The 20,326-nt window shown below is 38.0% G+C and overlaps 1 non-coding gene across 1 annotated transcript; it reads left to right on the forward strand.

The window, feature by feature from the left end:
* Positions 1-19,740: 19,740 nt before the first annotated feature.
* On the forward strand, positions 19,741-19,811 carry LOC127491223 (small nucleolar RNA SNORD49). Its single transcript, XR_007919813.1, has one exon. It is a non-coding gene; the product is annotated as a small nucleolar RNA SNORD49 (small nucleolar RNA).
* The last annotated feature ends 515 nt before the right edge of the window (positions 19,812-20,326 follow it).

Genomic DNA, 20,326 nt, shown 5'->3' on the forward strand with positions numbered 1-20,326 from the left:
CAGGATGCATTCTAGAATTAGAATATATATGATTCTGGATAGGAATGTCAATGATCCTAAATCAGGAAGGCAGAAGCAAAAGAAATAATGCTTACAATATGTTGAAAGCATCATTTTAAAAAACTCTTTGATAAAAGGAACCAAGTCTTTATGCATTCATATTTGATAATGCAGCCTTGCACAAGGGGGCACTGTAGCTAATCCTTAGCACAGCATAAAAAGGATTTATATTCATGGGTACAAATGAACTACTCCACTCATTACTTATTGTTATAAGCAGAACATAACTTTTCCCTGCATGTATCTAAAGCAAATATATCCTACCATTTCCTCTGTTACTTTAAAAATATTTTCATATCCTCTAACTTTATCTTCATCCATGCCCTGACTGCTTCTCAGAGAAAAGTGCTAATTATTTTCATAATATTTATCTGTTCATCTTAAATTATCTTATCAGAACATTTGACCCACATAGATTTGAGCTCTGAACTTCTGCACTATTTTTTTCTCATCATAGGGCTAAGTTGAACTAAATGTAAGAATGACCAGTGTTTGGAACAAATATGATTCTGACAAAGTTCCTGATCTCAGAAGTTTTAAAACTATTCAGATAAGCAAATGTAAATAATGAAGTATGCTAAAGCTGAAAGAAACAAATAATCTATGAGCATGCAAGGAATGTGGAAGCAGAAGCAATTAAGTTCTACTTGAAATATGTGTTATTAATTTCAATATCATCTCCTTTATGGACCCTCAAAGAAACTGATTTTATTCCCTTCTTATATTTATTCCAGTCTCTATTAAGTAACTTCCTTAGACTGTTTACCACCTTAGTCGTATGTCACTTATCCTCCAACTTGACAGAAAGCTAATGGAGGACTTTTGTGCCCTGGGCATAGGTTCTTGGACATACTGAGCACTTAATTTCCATTTCTTGAGTTGAACAGAAACACACATACACCCACACAAGAAACATCTAATGTTTGAGGAGATGATAATTATTCCTAATACTTTGAATCTGAAATATACCCCCCAAGCATCCATGATTAACATGTTGAATTAGAGATGGTTCATCTCCCACTAGCTTCAAAACAACTGCTTCAGCTATTTTTAATAAAGAAAATTATAAAATCATTATTCAACTTCCTGCTGTAGCAGCACAAATAATTGGGGGGAATCTAAACAAATCAGTACTTTAAAACCTATCATGTATAATATCTATAAAGTGAAATTTTCATTGTAGCTAGGCATAGAAAATATTCAATAAAATTATGATTAAATAATAAGATATACCACTTACCAATGACAATAACTATGGTAACTAGATTCCTGGATTATATCAATAATTAAATGTATTAAAATAAAAGACAATATAGTACAACGTGTTTTTTAATTTAGAATAATTAGAATTTTGAAATTGGGGCCAAATCCTGAATGTGGGACATTGAAACAAATAAGTACATAATGTTCACCATCTTTTCCTCCTCTAAGGCATAATATAGAAGATTTTTAAACTTATATGTTTATTTGTTCATTATTTGAAAAGGCAGAGAGAGAAAAAGAGAAAAACAGACAAAAAGAATCGCCCATTCATTGTTTCACCCCTGCAACAGCCTGGCTAGACCAAACCAAAGCTAAGATCCTGGAACTCAACCCAGGCCTCCTAAGTAAGTGGCATTGACTCAAATACTTGGCCCATTGCCTGCTACCTCCGAAGAGTATGCATTAGAAGGAAGCTAGAATCTGAAGCAGAACCAGGACGCAAACCCAAGCACTCCAATCTGAGATGTGGGTGCCCTAAGCAGCATCTTAACCACTGCACCAAATACTTGCCCCTTCAGAAGATTTTTGTTGTAAAATTTCCATTATAGAAAGACTAGGTCTGATCCTCATTGATGTAAACCTCTCTGCTGGATTATTACTTCACACTAGGAATCTAAGGGCTATTATTTCAATTTCTACAGTCAATGATACTGGATTTCCAAACATTGAAAGTTATATACAAAGAAATTTGATTAATATGGATGGTTGTGTGTGTGTGTGTGTGTATATATATATATACACATATATTTCTTTTTCTCTATTTTTGACAATGGTGAGGTTAGAGGCCCTAATAAACACATGTGAAAGCAGAGAAGAGAGAGGGAAGGGGAACAGTTGGGAGAGGAGAGATGGGGATGAAGTCTAGCAAGAGAGAGAAAAGGAAAGAGAGAAGATGGATTACATTTTATCTGATGGGATTCAAATTTTTAAATCTCTAGAAATTGTTCTAATGCATACATCAAATGGGAAACATTTATTCAAGAAATGTAATGAATCTTGATAATAACAGAAACAATCACTCCATATCCAGCTCACTGCAGTGGCATCTATTCTGGAAAAGCAAATCCAAGGAAATAAGCAGGAAATGAGAGGAGGATGGATTCTATTTGATTCACTAGATATGTTCTATAAACATTGTCTATATTCACTTGCTTAGGTCTGCCATAACAAAGTACAATAGATTGAGTGGCTTAAACAACTGAAATTTATTTTTTCATGATTCTGGAAGCTAGAAGACTGAGATCAAAGTTTTAGAAGTGTTAGTTTCTTCTCAGGTCTTTCTCCTTAGCATGTAGGATGGACCCTTTCTCTCACTATCTTCAAATGGTCTTTTGTACTTTACCTATTTGTGGCCTAAGTTATATTGGATTAGGGCCAACCCAATTGACCTTGATTCCCTTATGGAAGCCCCTGTTTCCAAACATGGTCACATTTTAAGATTTTAGGAGTTAAGAATTCAACATATTAATTTGGGAAGGAAGATAAAATGCATCCAATAACATTTTCTAATTTTGCAACTAAATTTTATAAGGTATAGAAATAGCCTTCTATTGGCATTTTGTGATAAATTCCTAGTAAAGAGAATAATTACCCATTGCTTTGTCTAAGATGTTCATTAGTGTTCTATATAAAACTGAGAATTATATTTGAATAACTAAGTAACATTTTAATAATTGGAATACAGTTTTTCATGCTTGTTGAATTTGAACCCAAACTTTTTTGTTTTTGTTTTGTTTTGTTTTGTTTTTACTTTTATTTAGTAAATATAAATTTCCAAAGTACAGTTTATGGATTACAATGGCTTCCCCCCCCCATAACTTCCCTCCCACTTGCACCAAACTTATAATTCATTTTATAATAACCTATATGTTCTACGCTATCAATTTTAATGATTAGATTTAATTCAACTAACCTCAAAACAAATTTTCTACGAGTAACAAATTAAAACCAAATTTTGCTTTAAACATCCTGGAGTCAAATAAAACACTCAACAATGGAACCCCACCAAAAATGAGAATATAAGTAAATAGAATCCTTAGATAAATGTTAAAGAAATTAAAAGACATGCTAGAAAACATCTACTTAATGCAAAATAAAACAAAAATGGAGAAACAGAGAGCAAAAATGTGAGGTTTATTGAAAACAAAAAAAAATTAGAAGACATAAATGTGAGTAAATTAATAATAATGTTAAATGTAAATGAAGTAAGCAATCCAACTGAGAGGGACAGAGTGTCAGGATGAAATTATGTACACTATATATTAATATGTACAAATTTATACTGCCTACAGAACATATACTGTAGACTCAACCATACAAAAATTAAAAGCTATGGAGAATGATGTCATGTAAATAACAAGAAGAAGAGGTTTAGAGCAGCTATTTAATATCAGAAAAAACACACTTTAAAAGAAAAATATAGCACCAGCGATAATGTGGGTAATTTTATTATGATAAATGCATCTATTCATTACAAAGATATAATACATATAAAGCAGAGTGCACATAACCCAAGTCCCTAACATACCTAAAGTGAAACTAACAGATCAAAGGGAGAAGACAATTCAACAGTAATGGTTCGAAACCTCAATAGCTTACTTTTGTCTTAAGCCTTTGTCAAGTTTTTTATTTTTATTCTTCATAAAGATTTTTATTTATTCATTGAGATGTAGAGTTACAGACAGAGAGAGGGAGAGACAGAGAGGTCTTCCATCCACTGGTTCACTACCTAAATGGCCATAATGGCTGGAGCTGAGCCTATATGAAGCCAGGAGCCAGAAGCTTCCTCCAGTTGCCCCACACATGTGCAGGGACCCAAGCACTTGGGACAACTTCCACTGTTTTCTAAGGCCACAGCAGAGAGCTGGATGGTAAGGGGAGCCACAAGACATGAACCTATGCCCAAATGGGATGCAAGCACCACAGGCGGAGGCTTACCCTACAATGCCACAGTGCTGGACCCAATAAATTTTTTAAGACATATTTTATATATTTGAAAGATAGAGTTACACATAGAAGGAGAGGCAAAGAGAGATATCCTTCCAACTGGTTCACTCTCCAAGTAGCTGCAATGATTAGGCTGTGCCAGGCCTAAGCCAGGAGCCAGGAGCTTCTTCTGGGTCTCCCATATGGGTGCAAAAGCCCAAGGATTGTGCCATCCTCTGCTGTTTTCCCAGGTACATTAGCAGGGAGCTGGATTAGAAGTGGGGCAGCCAGGACTTGAACCCATGCTCATATGGGATGATCACGCTGCAGGCTTTAACCCACTGCACCACAGCACCAGATGGTGAACAATCAGTTATAGAAGAATTGAACGACACTATATACCAACCAGACCTAACAGATTTACAGGACACTCCACCCAATAAAGCACAATACACATTCTTCTTAAGAAAAATGTATGGAATGCATCTAAAAGACTAGTTAGAAAAATATTTAGAAAATTATAACAAATGCCTAGTAAATAAATCTCCAGTCAACAATCTAATCATGCATTTTAGGACCACAAAAAAAAAGAGGAAACTAAACCTAAGATAAGCATAAGAAAGGAAATAATAAAATTAAAACAGAAATTTAAAAAATGGAGAATAGGAAACAATTCTGACAAATCAACAAAGCTGAAAGTCAGGTTTTTTACAAAAAAAATATCTATCAAACTGGCAAACAGATTGTGTAAGAACAATAATGACAGTAACAGCAATCAAAAAAAGATTCAAAGTACTTGCATCATAAGTGAAAGAATGAAATAATGGACATTACTGTCAAACTTACAGAAAGAACAGGAAGGGGCCTGTACTATGGCTTAGTGGGTTAAACTACCACCTGCAGTGCCAGCAATCCATATGGGCATTAGTTTGAGTACCAGTTGTTCAACTTCCAATCCAGCTCCCTGCTAATATACCTGGGAAACAGTGGAACATGGTCTAAGTACATGGGCCTCTGTATCCATGCAGAAGACAGGAGAAGCTCCTGACTCCTGGATTCAGATCATCCCAGCTCTTGCCATTGTGGCCATTTGGGGAATGAAACAAGAGATGGAAGATTCTCTCTCTCTCTCTCTCTCTCTCTCTCTGCCTCTCTGTAACTCTTCCTTTAAAATAAATAAATAATTCTTTTTTTTAAAAAAAAGGAAATAGCAGGAATTAAAAGAAATAGTATAAACAATATACAACAAATCAGATAACTTATATAAAATAAACCAATTGCTAAAGAGACAGAAACTATAAAAACTGATTTGAAAAAATAAAAATATGAATAGACTTATATTGAATAGAGATTGAATTGGTAATTTTGAAACTACCACCCAGGGGCTGGAGATGTGATATAGCAGGTAAAGCCGCTGCCTGCAGTGCCAGCATTCCATATGGGCACCCATTTGAGAACCGGCTGCTCCACTTCCAATCCAGCTCTCTGCTATAGCCTGGGAAAGCAGTAGAAGATGACCCAAGTCCTTGGGCCCCTGTACCACTGTGGTAGACCAAGAAGAAGCTCCTGTCTCCTGGCTTCAGATCAGCACAACTCTGGCCGTTGCAGCCAATTGGAGAGTGAACCAGCGGATGGAAGACCTCTCTCTCTCTCTGCCTCTCTTCTCTCTGTGTAACTATGACTTTCAAATAAACTAAATAAATCTTCAAAAAAAGAAAAAAAGAAATAAAAAGCATCAAAATCAGAAAGAAGTAAAAATATATTTGCAGATAAAATGATCTTTTTAAGTAGAAACATTAATAAGTTCACTGAAAAATTAGTAAAACTAATGAACAAGTTCAGTAATATTTCTGGACACAAGATTTATATTCAATAATCAATTATATTTCAATCAATAAAAAAATTAACTATCTAAAAATGGATTTGAGAAAACAATGTCATTTAAAATGGTTTTGAAAAGAATAAAACACTCAGGAATAAATTTAACAAAGCAATAAAAACTTACACTCTGAAAACTACAAAACATTGTTAAAAGAAGACCTAAATAAATGGAAAGAAACCCTGTGTTCATGGATTGGAAATCTTAAGATGGCCACACTCCTCAAACTACAGATTCAGTACAATATGTGTGAACATCTAAGATGAGTTTCTTACAGAAATTCACAAGTTTATTTTGAAGCTTATCTGAAAATACAACTAATATAAAACAACTGGAGGAATCTTGAAAAAGAACAAAGTTGAAAGATGCACACTTCCTGATTTTAAAATCTGCTACAAAGCTTAGCAATCAATATATGGTGGTATTTGGTTTTTGTTTATTTTATTTTATTTTATTTATTTGAAAGAGTTACAGAGAGAGGTAGAGACAGAGAGAGAGGTCTTCCATCTGCTGGTTCACTCCCCAAATGGCCACAACAGCCGGAGCTGAGCCAATCCAGAGCCAGGAGCTTCTTCCAGGTCTCCTACAGAGACCTGGTGCAGAGGCCCAATGACTTGGGCCAACTTCCATCACTTTCCCAGGTCATAGCAGAGAGCTGGTTTGTAAGTGGAGCTGCTGGGACTCGAACTGGCTTCCAAACAGGATGCCAGTGCTGCAGGCCAGGGCTTTAACCCACTGAACTATACCACCGGCCCCAGATATGGTGGTATTTGTATAAGGATAGATATATAGACCTATGGCATAGAATAGAGAGTATATAAACAAACCCTTAATTTATTATCAACTGATTTCTGTCAAGGAAGCCAAGAAAGCTCCATGGGAGAACAGTCATCTCAACAAGTAGCACTAGAACAACTGGATACTCATGAAAAATTTACTACACACAAAAGTAAACTTCACACAAATAAATGCAAGAGCTAAAACTACAGAACCTTTAGAAGAGATTAGAGGAGTAAATTTTCAATATCTTGGGTTAGATGAAAACTTCTTAGATAAAACACCCAAAGCATAAGTAATAAAATGTAAAATAAAATGGACTTTATCAGAATTAAAAACCTTTGCACTTCAAAAAATACATTCACAGAAATGAAAAGACAACTTACCAAACAGAATACAGTATTTGCAAATCATATACCTAGTAGAAACTTATATCCAAAATATAAAAAGAACATTTATAACTCAATAATAAAAAGACAAATAATTTTACAGCTGGCAAAGGACATTACAAAACATTAATTTCAAGGAGATAGATAAATAAATGGCCAACAAGCTTTTAAAAAGATGTTTGGCATCACTGAGAATCAGGGAAATGCAAGTCAAAACAACAAGGATATCCCAATTCACACACACTAGAATGACTAATAAAAAGACAGATAACCACAAGTGTTGGCAAGGATGTGGATAAATCAAACCCTTTATATACTGCTACTAGAAATGGAGCACACACTTTAGAATAGTCTAGCACTTTCTGAATGGATTAAACCTAAGTATTACCATTTAACCTAGAAATTCTACTTTCAAGAATATATCCAAGATAAATAAAAACATAAATCCACACAAAAACTTGTGCATAAATGTTCATATCAGCATTATTCATGAATATCATAAAAAGTGGAGACAACTCAGATGTTCATCAACTGAAGAATAGAGAGATCCATACAATGGACTTTTCATTTGGGCATGAGAAGGAATGAAGTACTGATACATGCTATAACCTTAACAAATCTTCAAAACATTATGCCTAGTGAAAGAAGCCGCAAAAAATCCTGTTTATGAATCCATTTATATGAAATGTCCCAAATAATTAAATACATAGAAAAAGCAGAGTAGTGGTCACTTAGAGTTTAGGGAAAATAAGATAACCAGAGTTCATTTGGGAGATGATAAAATGTTCTAAAATTAGACTGTTCCTATGATGGCTCAACTTCATGAATATACCAAAAAGCATCAAAGAATAGATTGTGAATAGGTGAATTGTATGGTATGTGATTAACATCTCAGTAAATCTGCTAAAAACGTTTTAAGTCAAGTTTGAGATTGTAGTTTTCAACCAAACTATGCTTCTAACGACTGAAAATGCCCTGAGGGTGATAAAAGCTGAAGATGCTGCTGCAGCAAGGAAAGGAACTGAAATACAGCATCCCCTAAGTGCACAGCAGCATCTCCCCTCACAGGCTGAAAAGACCCTTTGTGTCTTTGCCCATCAAATAATGTTGATAGGAATATCGGTATCATAAAGTTTTGTGATTATTAAAGATATAAATACCAGAAAAAATAATTAGAACAGGATAATAAATACTAATTTGTAAGGAACTATAAAATAAGCTTCAACATAGTACATTTGGGAATGTGATTGGAAAAAATAGAAACGGTTGTAGTTTTATGCCTCACCAAGATGAGGCTCTTCAATAATCTGGTTATAGATATAAAAGTCATGATGCACAAAATTAAACAAACATTAAAGTAGAGGAACATGAGGAGAAAAAGAGGATCAGCAAACAAGGAAAATATTTTAAAAACTGTATCTGGGCCACATTGGCATAGAAATAGATGTAACTGTGAGTTTTTCAATTTATTCACTTCAATTAACAGCAGTTTTTAGATTCTTTTTTATTTCACAGGCAGAGAGAGACAGAGACAAACATATAGAGAGCTTTCATCCATTAGTTTACTCCCCAAATGCCTGAAACACCCAGAGCTGGGCCAGGCTGAAGCCAAGGGCTGGGCACTCAAGAGGGTGGCATGGATCCAACATGTTATTACTTATTGTTTCCCTGGGTGTGCATTAACAGGAAGCTGGGATAGAGAGTAAAGGTGAAACTTAAACCAAGGCACTCTCGCATGAGTTGTAGGCATCCCAAGTGACAGTTAAAATACTGTGTCATAAGCCCACCCAACTGTTTTTTTTTTTTAATCGTCAAAATTAAAGGATAGCAAACCTCAATTCTTAGTAGTGAGTTTTGGCTTTCAGGAATACTCAGAAGACACACCTATGCCCATCAAGGAAAAAAAAATTATTCCTTGGTTTCCTCTTCAGTAAAATTGGAATAATAATTATTCTGTCAAACAACATTTTTATAAGAATCAGATGAGTTAGAAAATATGAGGGACTGGTGTTGTTGCACAGTGGGTTAAGCTGCTACTTGAGACTCTACCATGCCAGGCTGAATGCTGGTTTCAGTTCCAAATTGATCTGCTTCCCGTTTAGCTCCCTGGTAATGCATCTGGGATAATAGTGGAAGATGGCTCCAGTTTTGGACTCCTCTTACCCACATGGGAGTTCCTAGCTCCTGGCTTCAGCCTGGACCATCCCTGGGTGTTGTGGGCATCTGGGGAGTGAACCAGTAGATGGAACATCCTGCTCTCTGTCCCTTCCTCTTTCTCTCTGTAACTCTGCCTTTCAAATAAATATCATTTAAAATGTGAAATATTTAGAAAAAGTATAAATATATTTTACAAAGCTCCCCCATTACCTGTTTATATGTTTGTTTCAGTGAGAAATTGAATTTAAAACAATGAAGAAATCCACCTACCACTTCAATCCCCCACTCCCACCTCCTGTAACCCAAGCCAAAAAGTTATCATTCATGTGAATGGGATGGGAGAGGGAGTGGGAGATGGGACGGTTGCAGGTGAGAGGGGGGAAAAGCCGCTATAATCCAACAGTTGTACTTTGGAAATTTATACTTATTAAATAAAAGTTAAAAAAAGTTATCATTCATCCTTGAATCGAATGAAGATTTTGTTTACTCTTCAGGGGACTATTGCTGTGTTAGAGCAAGAGTAATAATTCATATGCACTCCAGTATTAGCATTTCTAAAATCTTCAAAGTTAAAACAAGGGAATTTATTGCAGCTTTTGGCGATGCTGAAGGTGTCCCCATGGCAATAATTGATGCCTCTAAAAGCACACACAGAGAAAAAGTCATCTGAATTCTTTCAAGCTGTTTCTCTCCAAATTTATGAAATATTGGTGGAAAATATAAATAGGCATTAATGCCATTTTTGTAAAGATTCAGTCTAGTGGAGACAGAGCATAATTTATCTCCAGCCTGCAGGGTTAACACCAGAGTTACCACTGATTCCATATCGATAAGCCAGAGCCACGTTTCATAAGTCTCTGTGGTCCAGGTTCGTCAGGCAGGAAATGAGCACTGAACTTGTAAGGCAGGTCTGTGGAGGGCACAGTGTGAAGTCCCCAACTCCTGTAGAGTTACTGTTACCAAAAAACCATGGGCCAGACATTTTATCCTGTCCCATTTCCATCATTCTCTCAAGACTTGCTTAAATCAGTCAGGGATTACATTTAGGTGGGAGTCTGAGAAAATCCAACTGATGGAGCTTAAATATGAAGTCTAAGAAGTAGTTGCCAGCATTAATTCATCAGGTAAAGGATATCACAACTATAATTTCCTATTTTTTGGCTTAATTTAGTGATGATGCTATGGCTGCTCAAACTCCAGGCAACACCTCTTTATTTCAAGCACGTACACAATAAAATCAGATGGTGTTGTCCATTATATCAAGAAAGTGAAATCTCAAGGAACATTTCCTACTTGTGTTTTCATGGGTCAGAACAGTATTACATGGCCACTAATACTTTCTAGACATCTGAAAATGTGAGCTTTGCAACATCTATGAAAGGAAGCAGGGAACAGGGGTTGGAATACCTACTGAGAGAGCTAAAACAATATTTGGCTCACAAGCACACAGTGAATGACTGAATGAGATAAACAGAACTGGTAGAAGGTTGGCTTTTTTGTTGTTTTTGTTTTTGTTTGTTTGTTTTTGACAGGCAGAGTTAGAGAGAGAGAGACAGAGACAGAGAGAAAGGTCTTCCTTTTCTGTTGGTTCACCCCCCAAAATGGCCGCTGCGGCTGGTGCACTGTGGCCGCTGCGCCAATCTGAAGCCAGGAGCCAGATGCTTCCTCCTGGTCTCCCATGCGGGTGCAGAGGCCCAAGCACTTGGGCCATTCTCCACTGCCTTCTCGAGCCACAGCAGAGAGCTGGAATGGAAGAGCAACCAGGACAGAATCCGGCACCCCAACCGGGACTAGAACCTGGGGTGCCAGCACTGCAGGCAGAGGATTAGCCAAGTGAGCTGCGGGGCCGGCTAGAAGGTTGGTTTTGTATGACTTCTACAAGTACCTTTGTCAGACTCAAAATATGTCTCCTCCAAAGAAACTTTAATGACAAGGCAGTAATACAGGTACTATTTTGATAGAAAACTTAGATGGAAAGATAGGTGTGTGTGTGTGTGTGTGTGTGTGTGTGTGTGTTTGCATGTATGTGTGAGAGAAAGAGAGAAAGAGAGAGAGAGAGATGTACATATATAATAAAGAATATAGACACTTTTTGTAAAATAGATTCAAATCTTTTTAGTTATCAAGCTCAGTCTCCCTAAATCACCCATCCTCTCCCCACTGAGTTTATCTCCCCAAACACAAACTGACATACTAAATACACATTGCATTAATATACAAAGGAAAATAAAGTATAAGAATATTAAAGAGAGTCAACACCTAGTACACTTGTGTATATTTGGAGAAGGAAAACAGACATGGTGAGAAACATTGTGAATCAAAATGTTCTGCACCAGAAAGTGGAAGATAACTGGCATCCCCAGAGACAAGAGAAAGAAGTACCCTTCCCCAGCACCATGGACTGTGGGCATTGGTTCCTGTTCTTGGTTTTCACTGCCTTCCCCCCCTCCCATTCTTCCCTGCTCCAACTCACTCATCCCTACCGAAGAAGGGAGAGACTGAGGAGGGGTCAGGCAGAAAAGATATCATTGCAAGTGATCATTTCAGGGGTCTCCTGCTAACTGATTTCTCTGCTTCACTGCTGATCTACACTGTGCCCAGGTCATTTTCCACTCATTCTTCAAAAAGTGTGTGTGTGTGTATGCATTTATATATATTTGCACACAAATATACACATACATACACACAAAAGCACACAGCTGAACACACATATATACACACATACATGTGTACATAGATCTACAATATTATTTACTTATATACATATATTTGATTTATGTTTTGTTTAAAGAATTATGTATTTGAAAGGCAAAGTGATGTAGAAAGATGGAGAGGGAGAGAAAGAGAGGGAGGGTAAGGGGAGGGGGAGGGGGAGTGAGAGCGAGGTATCGATCTTCCCTCTGTGAGTTCAGTACCCAAATGGCTCCAACAGCCAGGTGTGGTCCAGACAAAACCCAGGAACTCAGAATTCCATCTTGGTCTCCCACATGAGTGGGAGGGTGACCGGGATTGAAGTACTTGAGCCATCTCCTGTTGCCTTTCCAGGAGCATTAGAAGGAAGCTGGACCAAAAGCCAAGTAGTTTGTAGGCCTACCTGGCATACTGCTTTCACAAGAGGCAGCTCAACATGCTACACCACAACACCAACCTGTCGCTCCCCGTCTTCGTGGAGGAACGACACAGGACCCTGCGCTGTTCTTTTGTCTGCTCGGCCCTCCCCGGGTTTGCTGCTGGTTCTTCCCGGGTTGGCTACCGTCCCTCCCACCTCCGTGGAAGGGCGGTTCCCCCTAGCCACTTTCCCCACTTCCGTGGGGGAGCGGCACACCGCCGGCCGGCTCTCTCGGGGGCTGCTCAGGTGTTATTCGGATAGATGTTCCTGGTGCATGTTGTCTCTCTCCTCCTTTATAGTCCTCTTCCACCAATCCCAACTCTGCTACCCACACGCCGAGTACGCTGCTCTCCTCCAATCAGGAGCAGGTCCTACAGTTTATTGGTTGAACTGGAGGCATCTGTGTAGAAGCTGTTTCCTCCTCTCCCAGCGCCATATTGTGGGAGAGTAGATGCATAGAATAAGTCTTAATTCCAGTAACTTAGTCTAGTCCGAGTTGCTCCCAGTTGCTCCCCACACCAACCCATGGTTTTTATTTTTTATTTAAATTTTTTTCATTTGAGAGATACCACCCAACCCAGTTTGACTTCCTGTAAGCAACCTCCTCAGACTCGTTTAGCTACTTCTTTTCTTTAAAAGAGAGAAGGAGAGGCAGAGAGAGAGAGAGAAAGAGGTCTTCCATCTGCTGGCTCACTCCCCCATTGGCTGCAATGGCTGGAGCTACACCAATCTGAAACAGGAGCCAGGAGCCTCCTCTGGGTCTCCCACACAGGTGCAGGGGCCCAAGGATCTGGGTCATCTTCCACTGCTTTCTCAGGCCATAGCAAAGAGCTAGATCAGAAGTGGAGCAGCCAGGACTGGCTACAAAGGGACTGGCACCTATATGGGATGCCAGCACTTCAGGCAGCAGCCCCACTGGCTACACCACAGTGCTGGACATAGCTGCTTCTTGAAGAAATAGCCTCCATATTGCTAAGTAACATTTCCAATGTTCTGTCCTGATGTATCAATTCAACATCATTCAATTTGTTGTGTTCTTTCTAAAGCACAATTCTGATCATAACTCTTCTTCATGACACAGAATTGTGCAAATGAGCACAGCAAGTCACCAGAAGGCTCCTTTCACTTTGGTACTTCCTGGAAATGTGCAATATGGTGGCCCTGTCTTTCCCCTAAATTGCAATATCTGAGAAATGCAGGTGACCTGAACCAGACCTATCACTTTCAGTCTCTACAGGGCCACAACCAGGTAGCCACACAGTTTCAAAGTGACTGCATGTGAAGGTTAATTTTATATCTCAATTGGACTGAGCCCTGGCATGTCCAAATACTTGACTGAAAAGTATATCTGCCTGTAGCCATATGCTTCCAGAAAAATTAGCATTTGAGTTGTGGACTGAATAAAGCAGATGCTGCTCCTTAGTACAAGTAGACATTCCAATATACTCAGGGTTTAAATAGAATGAAAAGGTAGTGGAAGGTTTGGATTAACTATCATCTATCTATGTATATACATCTGTGTATCCATCTACCTATCATCCATTTAGCCATCCATCATCTATGTCTATCTGTCTTTCATCTATCTATCTCTCCACCTCTCAGCCTGGATTGCCTTACTGCATGAAACAGATATGGATCTTCTTTCTGTTGTACTCCTGGTTCTTGGGCCTTCAGACTCAGACTAGAATCTACAGCATTTGATTCTCCAGGTCTCTGGCTTTCAAACTATATCATCATCAGCTTTCCTGTGACTCCAGCTCTCAGATCTGCACATGGGAGATTGTAGGATTTCTCAGGCTCCAAAATTTCATGAGACAATCATAACTGGATATATAGGTAGATAGGTCCCATGGATCCCATCAATTCTGTTTCTCTGGAGAACCCCGGCTTATGTACCTTGCATTTGTGATGCTGAGATGAATAGCAAACGAGGTCCTGAGGTAGTAGTAAGAAATCTCACTAGAACTCAGGTACTAGGTTTAGGTAACATGCAGGTGATACAAATACCCCGTTGTCTGCACTCTCAGCAGGTAAGTGGTCAGTTCTGCCATAACCATCAAATATCTCGAGAGGGAGTTTGGGTACTCAGGAAGCTCCACTCACCCAATATTCCCCAAACTGCAAACCACCTCTTGTTCTTTGTTGAAAACAATGTCATTTGTACTTTTCTCAGGAAGGTTAACTTGTAGAAGAGATGTGTCAGAACTCAAGCTGTCTTCAAGAACAGGAGCCACGACTGTCTTTTTTTACTGAAAGAGATCTAGCTCTGAACCAGGTCCTGTGGGATACAAAGGGGTGGGTACAATTTGTGTGTACATCATAGTTTGTTTTCTGCCTGTGTCTCTTTGCCAAGGATCCAGCCACAGTCATTCTCATTCTCTCTCTCTCTCCTCCTCCTCCTCCTCTTCTTATTTTTCTTCTTCTTCTTCTCCTCCTCCTCCTACTCCTCCTGCTCTTCCCCCACCTCTTCTCTTCTTTCAAACTTATGTTTGTTATGAGTACCCATAAAATTTCCTGTAAACTGGGTCTGATCTGATTTTCTCCTTTCAAATTTGTATCCATTTGAATTTTTTTTTTTTTTTTTTTTTTTTTTTTTTTTTTTTTTTTTTTTTGCCTAGTGGCTCTTTCTAAAACTTCCAGGACTATATCAAATAGCAGTGGTGAAAGTGGGCATCCTTGTCTGGTCCTGGGTCTTAGTGAAAATGCTGAAAACATTTCCCCATTAAATAAGATGCTGGCAGTGTGTTTGTCATAAATTGTGTTGGTTGTGTTGAGGAATCTTCCTTTTATAACCAATTTCCTTAAGGTTTTCCTCATGAAAGGATGTTTTATTTTATCAAATGCTTTCTCTGCATGTATTATGTTTTTGTTATTGGGTTTGTTAATTGGATGTTCACATTGATTGATTTATGGATGTTGAGCCATCCCTGCATACCAGGGAGAAATCCCACTTTGTCTGGGTGAATGATCTCTCTGATGCATTGTTGGATTCAATTGGATAGTATATTTTGGAGGACTTTTTTTTGAGAATTTCTATATTCAATAGGGAAATTGGTCTATAGTTCTTTTTGTCTGCTGTATCTTTTTCTGGTTTAGGAATTAAGGTGATACTGGCTTAATAGAAGAAGTTTGGGAAAATTCCCTCCCTTTCAATTGGTTTGAAAAGGCTGAGAGGAGTTGGAATTAGGTCTTTTTAAGTGTATGGTAGAATTCAGCAATGAAGCCTTCTGGTCCTGGGCTTTTTTCTGTTGGGAGGGTCTTTATTACTGATTAAGTCTCTATCTTGGTTAGGCTTTCTACATCTTCATGGCTGAATTTTGGGAGGTTGTATGTGTTCAGGAATCTATCCATTTCTCCTAGGTTTCCCAATTTGTTGACATACAGCTCTTTGTAGTAATTCCTGATGATTCATTTTATTTCTATGGTATCTGTTTAACATTTCCTTTTTAATCAATGATTTTATTGATTTGGAAATTCTCTCTCCTTTTTTGGTTAGTTGGGCCAATGGTGTATCAATTTTGCTTATTTTTTCAATAAAACAGCTCTTTGTTTCACACATCTTTTGTATTTTTTGTTTAGTTTACTTATTCTCTAATTTAATTATTCCTTTTCTCCTACTAATTTTGGGTTTGTTTGTTGTTGTTTTTCTAGGTCCATGAGCTGCATAAAAAATGTTTTTATTTGATGCCTTTCCAGTTTCTTGATGTAGGCACCAATTGCTACAAATTGCTTTTGCTATATCCCATAATTTTTTTTTTTTTGACAGGCAGAGTGGACAGTGAGAGAGAGAGACAGAAAGAAAGGTCTTCCTTTGCCATTGGTTCACCCTCCAATGGCCGCCACGGCCGGTGCACCGCGCTGATCCAATGGCAGGAACCAGGTGCTTCTCCTGGTCTCCCATGGGGTGCAGGGCCCAAGCACTTGGGCCATCCTCCATTGCACTCCTTGGCCACAGCAGAGAGCTGGCCTGGAAGAGGGGCAACTGGGACAGAATCTGGCCCCCCGACCGGGACTAGAACCTGGTGTGCCGGTGCCGCAAGGCAGAGGATTAGCCTATTGAACCGCGGCGCTGGCTCCCATAAGTTTTGATAAGTTGTCTTGTCATTTTCATTCATTTACAGGAATTTTTTGATTTTTCTTTTGATTTCTTCTATGACCTATTGTTCACTCAGGAGCATGTTGCTCAATCTTCATTTGTTTGTATATGTTCTAGAGATTCTTGAAATGGTAATTCCTCTGTAGTCAGAAAAGATGCATGGTATGATTTCCATTTTTTTAATTTGCTGAGACTTGCTTTACACCTAACATGTGGTCTATCCTAGAGAAAGCTCCATGCACTGGTGAGAAGAATGTGTATTCTGCAACCATAGGATGAAAAGTTCTGTAGATGTCTGTTTGGTCATTTGGTCTTAATGATGATGACAACTGTTGTTTCTTTGCAGATTTTGTGTCTAGTTGATCTGTCCATTGCTGAAATAGGGTGTTGAAATCCCCCATTAATGTATTTCTTTACATACCCGGGGTCCCTGGTTGTATACACATTTGCTATAGTCACATCTTCCCATTGAATTGATTCTTAATCAGTACATAGTGCCATTCTTTCTCTCTTTCAATGGTTTTTGTGTTAAAGTCTATTTTATCTGATACTAGGATGGCTACAACAGGCCTTTTCTGGTTTCTGTTAGCATGGGATATCTTTTTCCATCCTTTCACTTTCAGTCTGCATGTATCTTTGTTGGTGAGGTGTGTTTCTTGTAGGCAGCAAGTAGATGGGTTTGTTTTTTAAAATATTAAGCCAATCTCTATCTTTTAGCTGGAGAGTTGAAGTCATTTACATTCAAGTTGACTATTGAAAGTAACAACTTGGACCTGCCATTTTTCCATAAATATCCCTATTGTTTACTTTGAATTTCCTTTGAAGTTTTACTGGAAGATTTTCTTCCTCTGTCTTCTTTTGTAGTAATGACCATGTTTCTGTGTTTCTGTGTGCCGCACATCCTCAGCATCTTTTGTAGGGTTGGCCAGGTAGTTACAAATTCCTTCAATTTCTGTTTGTTATGGAAGGTCTTTATTTCACCTTCATTCATAAATGAGAGCTTTGCAGAGTATTGTATTCTGGGTTGACAGTTTTTTGCTCTTACGACTTGGAATATATCTTGCCATTTTTTCTTAGCCTGTAGGGTTTCAATGAGAAGTGTGCTGTGAGTCTAATTGGAGAGCCTCTGAAATAATCTGGCATTTCTGTTATGCACATTTTAGAATCTTTTCTTTATCTTTCACTGTGGAGAGTTTGATTACAATGGCCATGGTGAAGATCTTTTCTGGTCATTTCTATTAGGAGTTCTATGTGCTTCCTGTACTTGGACTTCCCATTCTTTCTCTAAATTGAGGAAGTTTTCTATAATATTTCACTAGATAGGCCTTCTAATCCATTCTCTTTCTACCCTCTCAGGAACTCCTTAGACCCATATGATGGGTCATTTGGTATTTCAGAAATCTAACATTGTTTTTAATTTTTATAATTTCCTTTTCTTTTTTATCTGACTAAAATTTCCAGATATTTGTCTTCTAACTCGTATGTTCTTTGTTCTGCCTCACTGAGTCTATTATTAAGGCTTTCACTGTATTTTTTATTTGATCTATTGAATACTTCATTTCTAATATTTCATTATGATTTCTCCATAAAATCTCAATTTCATGTGAATAATTTTAATTCATGTCATCTATGGATTTCTTTAATTCATGGATTTGCTTCTAATTGCTTCTGAGTAATCCAATGATTAGTCTTTTGAATTTGTTTCTGGTATTTCATCAATCACTTCATCTTCAGGTTCTAGAAAGTGTTGCTGTGTTCCTTTGGAGGCATCATGCTGTCTTCCTTATTCTTGTTTCTTGAATTTCTACATTTATTTTTTAATTTATTTTGTGAAGATATTTTTTGGTATTTTTTCCTCTAATGGCTTTCATCTTTGCACTAAGGCTCTGTGGCTTTGTGGAGTGTCTGCTCATTCAATGAATACCCAGAGGCATGTGCTGGAATTAGTCAGGGAGCTCTGTTCAGTGCTCCACTATGGGGGGAATATCTACCCACGTCAGGTGTGGTAGATCTCTCTCTCTCTCTTTTTTTTTTTGATAAGCAGAGTGGACAGTGAGAAAGAGAGACAGAAAGAAAGGTCTTCCTTTGCCGTTGGTTCACCCTCCAATGGCCGCTGCGGCTGGCACGCCGCGGCCGACACACTGCGCTAATCCGATGGCAGGAGCCAGGTGCTTCTCCTGGTCTCCCATGGGGTGCAGGGCCCAAGCACTTGAGCCATCCTCCACTGCACTCCCTGGCCACAGCAGAGAGCTGGCCTGGAAGAGGGGTAACTGGGACAGAATCCAGTGCCCAGACCAGAACTAGAACCCGGTGTGCCAGCGCCGCAAGGCAGAGGATTAGCCGAGTGAGCCGTGGCGCCAGCAGTAGATCTCTTTTTATCAGAGGGGAGCATTTGACAGGAACTCGTGGCACAATGGTAGCACATATAAGGTTAGGACCAAGATGTTATATGTAAAGTTAGTTCAAAAATTTCATGGAAAGTGTTAAAAAGTATATTAATTTTTGAATAAAAATATTTTTGAAATCTATGCATTGTCAATATGCATTTATTATTAATATGCATTTCCCAAGAAATTTTTGAGGCCCTGTCATACATTTCACACATGAATGAATGAAGTAGTACCCATATAGCAGCAGTTAAAAAAATATGGACAAGTGTCCTTTAAAAATTTCATGAAATGTAGCCAGTGTTGTGGTATAGTGGGTTAAACACTGTGTGTGACACAGGCATCCCATATGTGTGCAGGATAGAGTCTCAGCTGCTCCACTTCCAATCTAGCACATCTAGAAAGCACTAGAATATAGCCCAAGTGCTTGGGGCCCTGCACTCCTGTGGGAGACCAAAAGAACCTTCTGGCTCCTGGCTCCTGGCTCCTGGCTCCCAGCTCTGGCCTGGGTCAGCATTGGTCATTATGATTATCTGAGAAGTGAACCAATGGATAGAAATCTGCCTTTCAAATAAACAAACTAAATTTTTAAAGAATAAATAAATATACTTCATGGAAATAAAATTAAAAGACAAATTTATTTGGGGCCAACCATTTAAAATCCATGCATATGAGGTGTCTTCATAATTTCATCAAATTGACCTGATTATATTAGTAATAGGAAGTGCAATAAGAAGCAATAACTGATGATGTTTATGCCCATCTGACTGCAAAAAAAATCATGGAAAATATGTATTATTTAAAATTTGTGTATAGATTGTAAATTACTTTTGTGCCAAAATAAGTTTATCTTTTAATTCCACTTTTCCATGAACTTTATGAAGCCCTCTTCTATGTAATGATCTGTCTAAGTTTATTTTTGCTTCTGTTCTCTGTAATTTTACCATTTTTCCATGCATATTGCCCATTCACTGAACTTGGCATGTAGTAAATTCTGTCAGAGTTGGCATATTAAATATCAAAGAAAGTGGGACTATACTGAAAGTGAGGTAAAAATTGGAGATGAAATATGATAAAGACCCATTCTCATGGGCTCAAATTTAGTGTTTTTTTTAATCATACTTCATTTTTTACAAATGAGACATAAGTAAAATAGAAATCTAGTAAGGATTTACATCAAATATTTTTAAAAACAGGAAAAATGAGCATCATGATGATATTTGACAAGAATTTCCATTATCAAGCTTCTATTCTTGTCTACAAATGTCAGCATATAAACTGGGC

Source organism: Oryctolagus cuniculus, chromosome 11 (genome assembly GCF_964237555.1).
Source record: "Oryctolagus cuniculus chromosome 11, mOryCun1.1, whole genome shotgun sequence".
Taxonomy (NCBI): domain Eukaryota; kingdom Metazoa; phylum Chordata; class Mammalia; order Lagomorpha; family Leporidae; genus Oryctolagus; species Oryctolagus cuniculus.